A 15,849-nucleotide genomic window follows, 5' to 3' on the forward strand; every position below is an offset into this window, starting at 1 on the left:
CGGATTCATTCCTACACTAATTAACCGATCATTCTGAATTTCACTTATGTGTGCATGATTATATATCTGTATGTATTGGATTCCTTCCTAAACTAATTAACCGATAATTAATAATTTAATCATGTGTATATGATTAAATATTTCTATGTATTGCATTCACCACTAAACTAATTAACCGACCATTATTAATTTTAAGGATGTGTATATGTCTATATATTTCTATTATTGGATAAATTCTGAAACTAATTAACCGTTCATTATGAATTTTTATGATGTGTATATGTTTACATATGTTTACGTATTAGACTTACTGCTAAAATAATTTACCGATCATTATGATTTTTAATTAAGTGCATATGTTTATATATTTGTATGTATACACTCATACACTAATTAACCGATAAGTATGAATTTTTATTATGGGTATGTGATTATATATGGTTGTCTCTTGGATCCCCTCCAAAACTAATTAACTGATCATTATGGATTATATGTAATGGATATGTTGTCATAGGGCTATGGATGTCATATTCCCAAATCACATACAATGGCCATTTACTTTGTTAATGCATTAATGTGTATAAGGAATTCCATCCAACTATTAAGGTACTCGTACAGTATAGTACACATATGAAAATCTTATGTAAAATCATCGAGTAGTTTAATCTTTATATTAGAAATAAAATACTTACACAGTATCCTACCCAAGAAATACGGTGCGTGTGCAGTATCATACATGAAAAACAAAGAATACCCTACGTGTGACGTACATAAGTTATCAAACCCATAATTCCGTGTAATATTCGAGTAGTATAGCTTACATATAAAAATGTGTGCTTCTTTAATATAGCACTTAGATAAAAAAACAAATTCTTACCCTGACGAACATAAAATTTAGCACAACAGATAATATCATAAAAGTATTAAATTCATTCATTTTTGAATAAGAAAAAAGTTATTGTACAGTATCTTACACAAAAATAAGGTACTTGTACAGTATCCTACCCAAGAAGTAAGGCAGTTGCACAGTATAGTAACCATATGAAAACAAAGTAAATTGTACTGGCGACATACATGAAAGTAATCATAACCGAAAAGTATGTCATATATTTGAGTTGCATGACATTTATATAAGAAATAAGGTGCTTCCTTACAATAGCACTCTGATGTAAAAAAAAACTCCCCCCTGTGGCACACGGAAAAGTTTGCACAATAGAAAATTATGTAAAATTATCGAGTAGTTTCCTCTATAGCTTAGAAATGAGGTTCATTATCCTACACAAGAAACACTGTACTTATGCAATAGAGTACTCATCTGAAAAACAAAAAAATAACCTTACCTGTGACGTGCATAAAATTTAGTAAAACCGAAAATTATGTAATATATTCGGGAAGTATTACTTTTAAATGTGTAATAAGGTTCTTCTTCACTATAGCACTCTGATGGAAAAACAAACTCTTACCTGTGATAACAGAAAAGTTTTCACAACATAAAATTATGTAGATTATTTTAAAGATCTATTATACATTACCCGCCCTAGGAAGTTTTTTTTTCCATATACGTGCTGTAAATTTCCTGTCATAGGGAAAGTAGATTAATTTAATACATATAACACCTGCCTTAGGATAGGTAAAATATTATTTTGCTGAATATGGCAAATGATACATAGACATCAAAACTTCCTCTATAATCAGAATAACAGGTGTGTTAAAAGATTTTCTCATTGTCTTATACGGTTCCGAGCAATGCCAGGTGGCTTTGCTAGTTATATATACATCCATGCCTATATGTATGTATGTATGTATGTATCTATCTATCCATCTATCTAGTTATATATAAATACACACAGACAGACAGACACACACACACACACATATATATATATATATATATATATATATGTAAGTAAATTTTTGGTACAACAGAATGGAAGGATAAATTTTAGAGGAAACATCATTTAATCTAAATACCAAAAAACAAGAAATGGGCAGATGAAAATAAAATTTTTTTCCTTAAGGCCTTATCGTCTGACCCTCTAAGAGGAGACGTCAGAATGATAGATTAAAAACTAAGAAAAACGAATGAGGGAAGTGGGGAACTTTGGTTGCAGTTGGAAGAACAGTGAAAAAAAAAAAAAAAAAAAAAAAAAAATTAAAATTCTCACTGTTCAGGTGGTTTTAAATCAATGAATATCTCCAACTGATGTCTAAGAATCTTTTTTTTTTTGTCTACACAGGCTAGGTCGAGAGTTGTTAATAACTAACGCCTCAATGATATTGAGGTGATAGTTCGACCTAGCACTGTATAAAACAGAAAACCACCCATCGGAATATTGATCGGCACACCTATTTATACTCAACAAGTGATCGCCAATGGCAGACTCATGAGCCTGGGAGTGCCCGGATGCTCTCAAAACCTGGTGTAGTCGAATATCCCGAGGGATATGTTGGGATATTCTCATTTCTAATCTTTGGGACGTTTTGCCAACGTAGTCAGCTCCACACTGACAGACGAATTTATAAACAACAGAGTTCTTTTGAATGGTTGGCAAAACATCTTTACGAAAAGAAGAGAAAAAGGTTCGAGTTGTGTAAACTACTCGAAGCATAGTAGCTGGAAAACACCGTTGAGTAACAGAAGAAATCCTTTTAACAATATGTAGGCCATCAGGACCCAACCATGGTAATTTTAAATAAATGGGACACCGTGATGGACCAATATGTTTACCGCTATTAAATGTAGTAATTTTACGTTCAATAGTAGATTTTATTATATTAATGGGATATCCATTATTAAGAAAAATATTTATGATTTCACCAAGTTCCGTATCAAGACGGTTTGGTGAACAAATCATAAGTGCACGATGCGTAAGAGCGCTAATGAGGTTTATTTTTCTAGACTGAGGGGCAAAAGATATATATATATAAAACTTTAAATATATATATATATATATATAAAACTATATATATATATATATATATATATATATATATATATAAAACTTTAAATCTTCGCACGAGACAAGTCAATTATCAAAACCAGTACTGACTTTTCAGAAAGAGACCTTGAGATACTACAGGTGGGCAGAGAACACTTCAACATCACTTCCGTGTATAAACCACCAGCAACTGCCTTTTCATGGCCGCTAACATCCAAAAACGCGAGCCTATACATTAGTGACTTTAACAACCATAGCACCACTTGACAAAGAGACAAACAGTGATGGGGGAAGCAGTAGAGGCATGGACTGTTGCAAATGAACTCAAACTTCTCCACGATGCAAAGGATCCCAAACCCTTCCAAACTGCCCGTTGGAGACGGGGATGTAACCCTGATCACGCATTTATTTCATCAAAGCACTATGGAAATCTAGAAAAAACTGTGGGAAGCCCAATGCCAAGAACCCAACACCGACCAATATTTATTGATAGAAGACCGATCATTAGGCCACAGAAACCAACAGACTAGGCGAGGGTTCAATTTTCGTAAGACCAATTGGGAAGGCTATACCTCAGATCTAGAACAAGCCATTACACCATCACCCCGCTACCAGGTGAATACAACGCCTTCCAATCCCTGATTTGGAAAGTAGACAGGAAAAAACCTAACAAGAGGGTGCAGGAAAACGTACATCCCTGGTTTCACGGAACTAAATGAATATATATCCAAGCTTATAATGAAGACCCATTTGCTGAAAACACGTTAGAGCTCGGAGAGAATTTGCTTGCTTCCATCAGTAGCGAACACAAAGAGCGCTGGCAAGAAGTCATAAGTAACATTGATATGACACACAATAGCAAAAAAGCCTGGATGACAATAAAAAAGTTACACTTAGAAAAATCTCCTCAGTCTCGAATTACAGCCGTGACACCCAAGCTAATAGCCCATCAACTGCTACTGAATGGCAAACCGCAACAAAAAGGAAGAAAAAAATAATGAAAGCCGAACTTAGCCACGGCATGCAAAACAACAATACCCATCTAGAACTATTCTCAGAAGCCGAATTAACCTCAGCAATATGTCAACTAAAAAATGGAAAGGCATCGGGCCTTGATGGAATAACCACAGAGATGGTAACACACTTTGAAACAACTGTAAGAAATTGGTTAGGGACCCAAATAAATTACTGTGCTTCATCCCTCAAACTCCCTAAAATCTGCAAAAAGGCAAGAGTAGTAACCATTCTAAAACCTGGAAAAGATCCCAAATCACCCAAGAGCTACCGAGCTATCTCCCTACTGTGCATTCTCTATAACCATATGAGCACATGATACTTGCCAGAATAACGTAAACAGTGGAAGAACAACTCTCAGCTGAGCAAGCTGGCTTAAGACCAAGCCAGTCATGTTGTAGCCAGATGTTAAACCTGACCCAATTCATTGAGGATTGATTAGAGACCAAAAAAATAACAGGCCGTGGGTGTGTACACCTTAGAGCAGCCTATGACACTATCTCCCATAGGTTACGCATACTAAATGTAGCCCAAGTGATGCAAAACACAGCATTAGTGAGCATAATTGAATGCCTACGTAGTAATCGGCTTTTCTGTGTTGAGATGGATGGAAAAACGAGTAGATGGTTTATCCAAAACAATGGCCTCCCACAATGTTCAGTTGTTGCTCCAACCCGATTCAATATCTACACTAGCGAACAACCACAATGCCCAAACATACAAAGATATATATATACATATATATATACATATATATATATATATATATATATATATATATATATATATATATATATATATATATATATATGCAGATGACATATGCATCGGCACACAGACAAATAGTTTTGACATAGAAGAAAGACTCTCTGATGCGCTAGCCACTCTCTCTAGGTACTACAAATAGTGGTATTGAAATGCAACCCCAAACAAGACCCAGGTTTGCGTCTTTCATCTTAATATTCGCCAAGCAATTCGGAGCCTAAGCGTCATCTGGAATGACAACATGCTTACACATGAACATTTCTCAGTTTACCTGGGGGCAACTCTGGACAGAATACTCTCTTTTAGAAAACACATTACCAAATTGAAAGGCAAGCTGTCATCACGAAACAGCCGTCTCAGTAAGCTTGCACCCAGCAATTAGGGTGGCGACCCCCAAAACACTGGGGCAAACAGCACTCGCACTGTTCCATTCCACAGCGGAGTATTGTGACCTACTATGTGCAAGATCATGCTATGCCCATAAAATTGATGTAGAGCCTGAACAAGGCATACCGGACCATAACTGGTGGCCTAAGACCAACTTCTTTGCCAGCCTAATTCTGCCTAACTGGTATTCCAGTACCAAATATTGGGCCCTCTTTGCTCAAACCAAGACCGTAGGAAGGCAAACAGCACCGCCGTGCGATGGGTTAATTTCTATTGCGATAAGATATGATGACCTATATGATTTGATGTTTATCTACAAGTATTTAAAAATAAAAAAAAAACATCGATCTCTTTTGCAAACCAGATAACAACGTAAGAACAAATTATAAAGAAAAATAAGTAGATAATGAAATTGGTGTCCCATCGGCTGTCAAAGTACGCATCCTGCATGAATAGCTTGTATGGGTAGACAATCATTTTTAAATGTATAGGAAATCATGCACAAATATATTATTTCGCGCTTGAGTTTTAATAATATAAAAAAAAATTAGTCATAAAGCAAGATACATGTTTAAAACGCACATCGTTACATGGATCTATACATTTATTTATTTTCTTGTGGGAATTTGTTATAATGGAATGATATAGCCCCCCTCCGGACAATAAGATAGACACTGTAGATATCATCTTAGCTATACAAATGAAGGTTCTATGAATGGGGTTGTTCACGTCGACTGCAGCCCCGTTTGTGGCTAACAACCCCGATTCGGGACAAGTTTGGCCACAGCTGCTGGAGTCAAAAGTTGCGTCAGGTGTAGCTTCCCGAATCTTCTTCCTGCAGCACTTCTCACGCAGATTCTCTATACAGGAGATCTCAAATGAGACGGCAGCCTGGCGGACATTACGTCGCCAGGTATCACAGTCAGCAGCGAGAACAGACCACTGGAGGTGGTCAATGTAGCAGTCATCGAGGGACTTTTTTAGATAGTCTTTACAGCTTTTTTTCGAAGCCCCTCTGTCACGACGGCCAGTAGAGAGTTCGCCATATAAGACTATATTCAGCAGGCGATGATTCTCCATTCTGGAAATGTGGCCAACCCAGCGTTGCTGTGACTTCAGCAGCATGGTCTCGATGCTGGTGATTTCCGCCGCTCGATGACCTCAACATCGGTGACATTCTCTCAAGTGGACTGAGCATGGTGCGGAGAGAGCGCTGATAAAAAACGGCCGAGGACTCGTAATTGGTAGCGGTACATTGTCTACGACTCTGAGCCGTAAAAGAGGGTGGAGAGTACTACCGATCTGTGCACACTGATGTTTGTGCAATTTTTTAAGTGTCTGTTTTTCCATACTCTGTTGCAGAATCTGTCAAAAGCGCTGCTTGCCTTGACCAGTCTGTTGTCTAATTCTCTGTCGAGTTTGCCATACGATGTGATGGTAGACTCCAAGTTGGTAAATTGGTAAACGGCCTTCGGGTTGTCTACCCAATGGTGATGTGGGGAGGGTGTTACTCTGTGAGAGCTTCTCCCGCTTAGGTCAGCAACTGACCTTTGGTCTTGGTCAAAATTTTGGTCGTGATCGTCTGGCCTCCGGGAGCTCTTCACCTAAAATACTCAGCGTCTCAGCTCTGCGTTGATTTCTGCTGAAAAGCAAATATCCTCGCATGTGTGTCAGAAAAGAAAGAATACATACCCAGGTTTTCTAACTACGAAAAAGGTAATCTCACAAAAGTTACAGGTTTTTACACATGTACATCGTCAGTTCACCAAAACATCAAAGTTATCACAAAATCTTATTCTTCAGTTTCTCGATGGCGGTCAGGATTGATGGAGGGGGTCTGGGGCGTTCTTGGACCGTGTGCCCTTCTCGAGCTTTTGTTTCAATCTTGAGATTTCGACCCGAGTAGCCGCTCTTGTTAATGGGGGTTTCTGCTGATCTGCTGAACCAACCAGGGCCAGACACGTCTTCTCGGGAAACTCCATATCCATTTGCATGTGTGCATTTTCGAAAATCTGATAGTTTTTGACCACTTGAAGTCGTATGAAAAGGATTTCCTTGTTAAACTCAGATTTTCAGAACGGCGGACATATTGCTGAATTGCACACACGCAATTTGGATCTGGAGTTCCACAAAAAACGTATTGAACTCTGATTGGTTGAATTGACTACCAGACCCCAACCTGGTCCTGAATATTTAAACAAGTGTCCAGTTTTTTCTTAGCAGAATGAGCCGGAAATCTCGAAAGAACAACACCTGCTCTGCAGAACGACCCACATCCCCCTCTCTATTTGTCCTGGCCAGCCATCCAGTGACGAAGAAATAGATTTGTGAGTCTTAAAATGTTTTAGTTAACTGAACGATGTACATATGTAAAAAAATAAGTAACTTTTTTGAAATTTACTTTTTATGGTTAGAAACCCTGATTTTGTCAGTTTTCCTTTCCGGCGCATGCAAAGAACATTTGGCTTTTCAGCAGAATTCAACAGAGAGACGCCGAGAATCCATGTGAAGGACACCCGGTTAGCTTGAAATCCTTTCACACGACCTCAAATGATCTAATGCTGTCAATTTTCTCTACTAAGAAACTCAGAACGTCTGAGTCGCGCTTCTTCAGGCCAGACAATGCAATAGTTCCTTATTCTGACATCTGCTGCCATTCTCTCAAACAATAAAGATATCTGTCTGCTTTTTATCAAACACAATACACTCGGCCCTTTTTATAGGTCACCTGTCGCTGTCCAGGATTCAATTTTCGTTTCGTGGAAAAGCTCAGCATAGTTATCCGGTTTTATTCAGAGTTTTAGGGGATTGTAACCTTTTTTTTAACCAACATTCATGCCACTCAGTTCTTTCTCAGTTCGTGATTCCCTAATTTTTCGATTATTCAATTTAGTTAAAATTGTTTCTTTTTTTCGACCAAAAGTAGTAAGAGTTATTTCCCCTGTTCAAACAAGTGTTTTTTCAAGGGTTTACAAGAGTCGTTCCCCTTTTCCAATAATTTTTTTCGCAGAATTTAAGTCAAAATTTATAAGATTTTCTTTCATTTACAGAACAGTCCCTCAATAGAAAGTGCACACCCCCAATCAGGGTACTAAAGAAGAAAGAAAAAAGTAAATTCCCAGGGTCTCTTTTAGTTATACTGTGGGTGGATACTCCGCCTAAAAAAGGCGACTCTGGTCGGCCAATAAAGTCAAACAAGAATAAGAACAAATTCCCACGGGTTCCTCGCTTGGTTATGCCGCATGTCCTTCAAAGATAACTGGCAAAAAGAACACATTATGTCTATAGCAACCGATATGTGACTCGTATATAGATTGCCATTCAGACATCACTGATAAAAAAGGATACGATATGTGCATAGCAACCCATAGACACATCTTCTCCTCTGAACCAAGGAAAATAATTATTCATAATTAAATATATTTCACCTAATGAACGACTGCGGCCGATCAAATGTCGTCATACATTGAAATAAAAGAATTCTCCAGGGCCAAAGAACGCTGTCATCTTCGTCGATCTCTCAGAAGGACTGCATTACCACACCATGCAGATTAGGCATAATCGACTGGGTAAATCGCCAACAAGAACAGTCCCCGGTCATCGTAATCCAACGCCCTTCGATTGAATCGTCATTATTATCCCTTACTCCGAATGACCACAGGGTTGCTGAAGGTCGGAAGCATTACCCTCTTTGTTTCCCTTCGATGTTTCTAAAACACATGTAAGCTATTTCCTTATGAACGGTATATAAAAATATAAGAAGTCAACCACGTGCCCCCCAGCGCCCCACGCAGGCCCTGCGTTTGAGCAGACCCTGCTCAGAGACAACCACGAAACCACTCAAGAAAGCAGGTTACTTTAATCACTACCTATTCTAACTCCTAAAGTTCAGCTGAAATGCCCCGGAATTCATCTCAACTAATCTAGATTTAAAAAAAAAAATACTAAAAAATTCGTAATGTTTCACGGCCTCGCAAGCCTACTGGTTCAAAAGAATCTCTGTTTACGCAACGATATCTTCCAAGAACTTCTGTTTTTTTACAAATGTCTCACGGTGCGAACGCCACATGCACGATTTACTCGAAATGAAAACTCCATCAAGAAAAATTAAATAAGAATCGCATTTCCCGCTAAAAAATGTGCACTCCAATTAATTATTACCTCACTCAGTAATACTTATAATCATTTTCAATTAATCCCACTCAATTAGCGACCTCCTGAATCTTATCTCTCGATTAAGAAATCCTTCCCGACCGAGATAAAAGGTCATTTCCTTCTCTAATGTTAATTTAATAGCCGAAATAAACTCTCCCAATTATTTTCAACTAAATTTTTGTCACATCTGTTTCACCGACGAGTTCCTTTCACACCGAGGTAAAGGGATAGCAAAAAAAAAAAATTGTTATAATTTTAAAAAAAAATTCAAAAAAAAATTCCAACTCTCAAAATGAACACATTTATTTCATTCAACTGAATTCAATTAATATCTGTTCGTTGCTACTCTGGTGGTAAATCATCAATCGAAGCCCCAATCATAATTATCCATAACAATGCGCGTAGGGAGGTGGGTGAGTGTTGATAGTGAGGTTCATCACGACGTGACCGCCACCCACCTTCTCCACTGACACCATTCTAGCCAGCTTATCCCCCGCCGACCCACACATAAACACCCCTCTCCCCTCTACACAGCGGAGACTCGCTTTTCTTCCTTCCTTTCTACACTATCTACATAAAATGACATTTTGAATATTCTTTTCATTAGATTTACACAATATTTCTTTTTAACGTATTTCTCTAAACACAGGCGACCATAGAGAAAAAAAAAACCCATACAATTTTACGAGACATGCTCATACCTGAAACGTACTTCACATTCTTTCTTTTCTTTTCCTTTTTATAATTTTTCATAACCATCCCGCTTAAAAAAAACAGACTATAGCCGGTTCAGCTAACGTCTCCCCCAGTGTTCGGGTGGGTTCAATAGTCGCCGTTAAACAAGCTTTCTTCGGTGTCGGAGCCCACCTAATCCCAGAGAAAATTTGGTCCGGACACTTGGCGAACGGTTCTTTGATTGCTCAACTTTGCTCAATGGGATTTTCACCGCTAAAATAATCAGTGTGGGTGGTCCCAAACTGATTTTGCTCCCTGGCTTTGTGACCAGTCCTTACCGAGCGTTAGCTCTTTTCGTACGTTTGTCGATACATACACTTTCATTCGTCCGCCGCGGCCACCTAGTCATTCCCTCCTGTTGGAGGTCAGTATTATCTGCCTGGTTCAACTCTACATCCACAGCTTCAAGGGTTCCTTATCTCTCATCCTCTCTTACGCATCCACACCCAGTTAAGATGCAGCAATTTCTGTGCCAACCAGAACTGTCAGTTTGTCACCTCTCACCTCTACAGGACAGGTCATACCTCCCGACCCCTTCAGATTCTGACGCACTCATAGCGGCGTCTTCTCCGGTGACGAGCCTGAGCATGTGGCCGTAACAGATATTCTTCATCCGGCGACGGCTCGTTAATTCTCGTATGATTCTCGCCATATGACCGGCCTGTCTGCAGTCCAACAACACAATGACCTTGTAACACTTTGGGTCGCCAGTGCCCTTATATCCTGAGCGACCCACCGGCGTTTCTCGAAGCCGGTTTTAGGATGGATTGAACTCGGGTGACCGGTCCACTTATCTCGTGGTTTGGAGCCTCCAATCCGTTCCCTTTTGATTTTCCCTCGGGTTGAGCATATCGGCCAACTCCTAAGCGACGGTCACCCGCATCTGTGCAACATTTAGATTCGTGACCGTGTCTATAATTCTTGCAGCAGTAGGGCAGCAGATCCAAGATATTATCTCCCCATCTTCTCGGCCGTTCTGCCGCCCGATGACGCTTGTAATCGCACCTTAATCATAGATGGCCCATTCTTCCATGAACGGGCTAATAGTTTCCATAACGAATGCCCCATTCCAAGTAATTAGGGTCAGCTTCGCTTATCCCAGTCTTCCTCGATTAACTCCCGTGTGGGGGGGGTTACGTCGGCTGCCGATCTCCACCTCGGCTTCCTCACAAGGTAAGGGTTCTCCATGACTTCCTCCGAAAATCTCGAACTTCGAATCCGCCCCCAAAACCTGTCACTAGTCTGAGCAAGCTCTACCGCCTCGCTCATCTTAACGGGGTTATCTTTCAACACATCGGCCCTTATATCTCGATCCAGAGGAGCCTCACACAACAGGTTAGCCATCAGAACTTGTCTTGGCCCGCCCTCTCGGACCATCTGCTCCGAGAAAGCCCTTATCGCCAGCTTGGAAACTCTCTCAGCCAAACCACTAATCTGTTCCCCGGCTCGTTGACGGAGCCTTAATAATTCCCGGACTCCGTCAATGGCAGTTCTTTCACTGATGAATTCCTTAATTAAATCTTACCTAAACTGCTGCCGGGTAAGCTGGGCATTTTCTTGGAATTGTTTATGAACCTGTGTTAAAGAGAGGACATTCATATTGGAGAGAGACGGCTGACACACACACACACACACACACACACACACACACACACACACACACACACACACACACACATATATATATATATATATATCTGATGAGAGGGAGACAAATTTATACAATTGAGATGATGAGAGCGATACATTTATTGTAAGAGTTACATAGCGATGAGGGAGGCAAAGTTCAATTTACGGATTCCACATTACTTTTAGCTGTTGAAGGCAACAGTTTTACACAATCATTATTATAACTTCTTTGTTATCAGATCGACCGGTCGAATGATGATATCATCAAGGAATTCAAAGTCGTTCCACATGATTAAACGTTCTCCCTTCGCTCCTAAAGGGACCCTCTTCTGGTCATGTCAGTTCGTACGACCGACTCTGCAGACCTACCGAACCTCTCTGCCCGACTACCCCTGATCTTCGACTCATTAGCTCCTATTTTGAAAATTAATTTTCCTATGACGTCAGATGTGTGGTGTCAAAACGTGATCGATTCACATGGCTTAACCATAGCTTTCCAAAACAGACTACTGCAACAAAGAATTCTCACTAACCTATTTTTCAACCTGACTTTTTTTTCAATATGTTTTAAATTGCATTGTTAATTTTTAGCTGGCTATTTAATTCACTTTCCATAAAAGAATGCACAATTAAATTCTTTTTACCATACAAATATATCGAAACTATATTATATGATATTTTACAATGCAAAATTCTAACATCCCATTTTCTGAATCTATTTCTGAAGCTTGATTACAAATCTCGGTCTATCCTAATCTCATTTTCCACTCATCTAAGGTTCTTTTTACTCACAGCAAAAGGAGACACCCTTTTTTTAGGTAACACGTGGATCCTGGATCAGAGGCAACTTAGTATGCAAGAAGAATCATGTTCGCATCTTGAAGACCTTAAACATTCTGTTTCTTCCTTAGCGCATGTAGCCAGTCGTCGAGTTCTCTTGCCTCCCCACGGAAGCTCGGAATTTTTAAGTGCCTCAGTAAAGCTCGAAATGCTTCTGTGACTTTGGGTGAACCCAGACTCTGCTCTAACTATTTATGAGTTCCACATGGATCTGGTCAATTCGTACCATTACCATCCGAACCCACACCAACACCTCGGTCGTGATCCCGTGACCTCCTAAATATCCGTGGCCGCTACCCCTATTTATTATTTAAAGATAGGAGTTTGGTTTTAAATGCATTACCTTCAATGCATCTAAAACCAAACACCTATCATTACATCAAACACGCTCTGGTATCAATTGAAATTGATGGCTCCCGTCTGGGAGAAGCTCCGTGTTTTGACAAACTTCTGGGTGTGTCCTTTACTCCTTATCTGAAATGGAATAGGTACATCAAGTATGTTGCCAAGGTCGCTGGAAAGACGGTGAGATCCTTCTACCACTCCAGAAGATATCTCACTACTGATGCAATCTCTATCTATATAAAAGCCAAGTACGTCCAAGGATGGAATACTGCTGCCATATCTGGGCAGGGGCTGCTAAATACAGCCTATCCTGCCTTGAGGGATTACAAAATAGACTTCGTGGCTTAGAGGGGGATGCCCTTTTCTCTACCCTGCAACCTCTCTCCCACAGATGAGACGTTGCGAGCCTATCCTTATTTTATCGTTATATTCATGGAAGGTGCTCGTCTGAACTCCAATCTCTGGTCCCCCCTCGCCAATCTTTCATGAAAAACACCCGTCTAGCTGAATCCACTGTGAAAAATTTCCCCACTCTTTATCTGTGCCTAGATCAAAACGTGGATTCCATGAACAAAGCTTCTTTAATAGAAATGCAGGCCTGTGGAACTCTGTTCCGTCTGCCTTCTTCCCACCTGACTACAACTTGGATGTCTTCAAGTCCAGCGTAAACAAATTCCTAATGGACCACCCCCTTAAGTAAACCCTTCATCAAATCTCCACAATAACGTACTGTACTTGCAATAACCCTTATCCCTGATTGGCTTCCGGGTCTTGATAAGTGGTGACAACCGTGTAAAAAAAGTTATCCCTACACCCTAATAATACCAAAAAAAAAACGGTCAAATATACACAATGAAATCAAGAAGGGGATAAATCACATGAACAACCGAAAAAGAAAAAACATAAAATTCAATAAAATTCATCCACTGAAAGACTGTACAATTATCTCATTATAAGCTACTTTCTCTCTTTTTTCCTCTTCAATCTCTCTCGTCCTCTCTTTTCTTTCAATGTACGGCAACTCACTAAAAATATTTCAATCCCAGCACACACTAAAACGAATAACTAAACTGGCCTCCATATTTCCAGATCCCTCGTGGAATTTCGTCCTGTCGCTTTTCGACTCTTTAACTATATTATGGTCACACTGAGTTTTTCCGTGGAGGTAGGTTAATCCAATTCCACTTTGGCTGGCAGTTGAGTGACGCGAAGGATAGCTGAGTCCTGAATGACCCGGTTATCTCTGAAGAAAGCTTGGAAATGCTCAGCCCAACGGTTCAAGATAGATGCTTCATCCGTGAGGAGCGTCTTGCCTTCCGCACTACGTAGTGGACTCTGGATTCGGTACCTGGCGCCTTTATTCTTGAGGGCTTCACAAAAGCAGTTGTTGTTACCAGCATGTACTGCTGCGTTCTTACTGCGAGAGCTGACCATTAATCGTTCTTTAAAGTTCTACGCTCGTGCTGGACGTTGATGTAGATGCGAGGGAATGTTGCTCCACTCAGCAGACAGGACGGGCGAGCCAAATAGGACGGTGGGATGATATCTCCCTCTTCAGCAATTCTCGTACTTTTTATTGTTTTAATCAAACCAATCCCAATTCTTTTTAATGGAGACCCGCAGGACATCCTAAGACGTCCGCAGTTTGGCTATTTTCAATTGATCCCCAATTCGCGCAGGTGAGGGAACTTCTTCTGGGGCGCTGATATGTTTGACCTTGGATTGCAATCCTGCCTGGGAGACAGCTCTCACTTCAGCTGATTGTAGTTAACTAAGTTTGTATGCTTTCTTTGGTGGGCCTCCCTTCCTTGGTTAGGGTTTGAAGTGCAGCCGGATTTTGCAACGCACTGGACGGTGGTATGTATGGCATTCTGTACTGGGCATAACTCGGGTTTGTAAGACATCTCTACGGTCAGTTTGGCGTACTAGAATGTAACTATAAGGTGGCAATGTCTGGACCGAGGATGCCTCCAGGTTGCCTTTAATCTGTCTTTTGGATGGAAGATGGTGTTTAGTATGACGAATTGCAGCCCCATGCAAAACGCCAACAGCAAACGCACATTTTTTTTGCAGTTGTCAATGTTATGTCTGCCAAGCACTCTTCTCAAAGGAACTGCACCTCGGCCCACTCTGTTGTGAAAGTTGCCGCGTATTTTCACCTTATCGGCTGCATGGGTGCGCCGCACTATATAGCGTAGCTCTGAGTAAAATAGGTATTTTTTTTTAAAGGTTCAGCTTGAAGAGTTGGGGCGAACGCACTGAGACGTGTAGCAAATTCCTTATTCCTCAGAAGGGAGGCGCATTGGCATGATGCGATCAAATGACCAGTTGACAGCGATGGAGGTTTGGACCAGGAAGCCGACGCCCGAAAACTACCTCTCGTTGCAGGATTCCTAGACCAATAGAGGGTGTATCAGAGCCGTGTTCTTGAAAGCTGAAATATCGCTTAAAGCGCTGGACAGTTAATGCGGAACACTAGGAGATCTGAAAATTACGACTTCTCAGGTGCATGCCACGGGACAAAAGTGGATGGTCACATTCAATGCTGCTAAGATTAAACTTGTTTCCTTCAATAACAACAAGACACCTTCTCTAAAATTAATAGCAATGGCCAAAGACTCTTTATCTGAAAGCAAATGTTAAACTCCTCGGCCTAACGTTCCTAGGAAACATGAGTTAGAACAATTACACTGAGAGCATTACCAGGACCGCTGCGAAAAACGTAGGTTCTCTCTACTATGCGAGAAAGCTACTTACGCCCGACAATATCCTGTACCTCTATTAGGCCATCATTCGCCCATCTATGCAATATTGTTGTCATATTTGGGCCGGTGCATCTGCTACTCGTCTCTCACTCTTATGCTACCGAATAATGTTGTTGTCTCCAGGGTCAACACCAGCCGACCAATATCCTTAGCCGAGTGCATGCAGAATTTGAAACTGCGATTTCCTGTGATTATCTTCCACCTGCCGTTTTCGCCTCTTTCCCATTTCTACAGGACTGGGTACTGTTGGTGGCAAGTCGACATAGACGTCTCCT

Source organism: Euprymna scolopes, chromosome 27, assembly GCF_053919585.1.
Source record: "Euprymna scolopes isolate OS-2025 chromosome 27, ASM5391958v1, whole genome shotgun sequence".
Taxonomy (NCBI): domain Eukaryota; kingdom Metazoa; phylum Mollusca; class Cephalopoda; order Sepiida; family Sepiolidae; genus Euprymna; species Euprymna scolopes.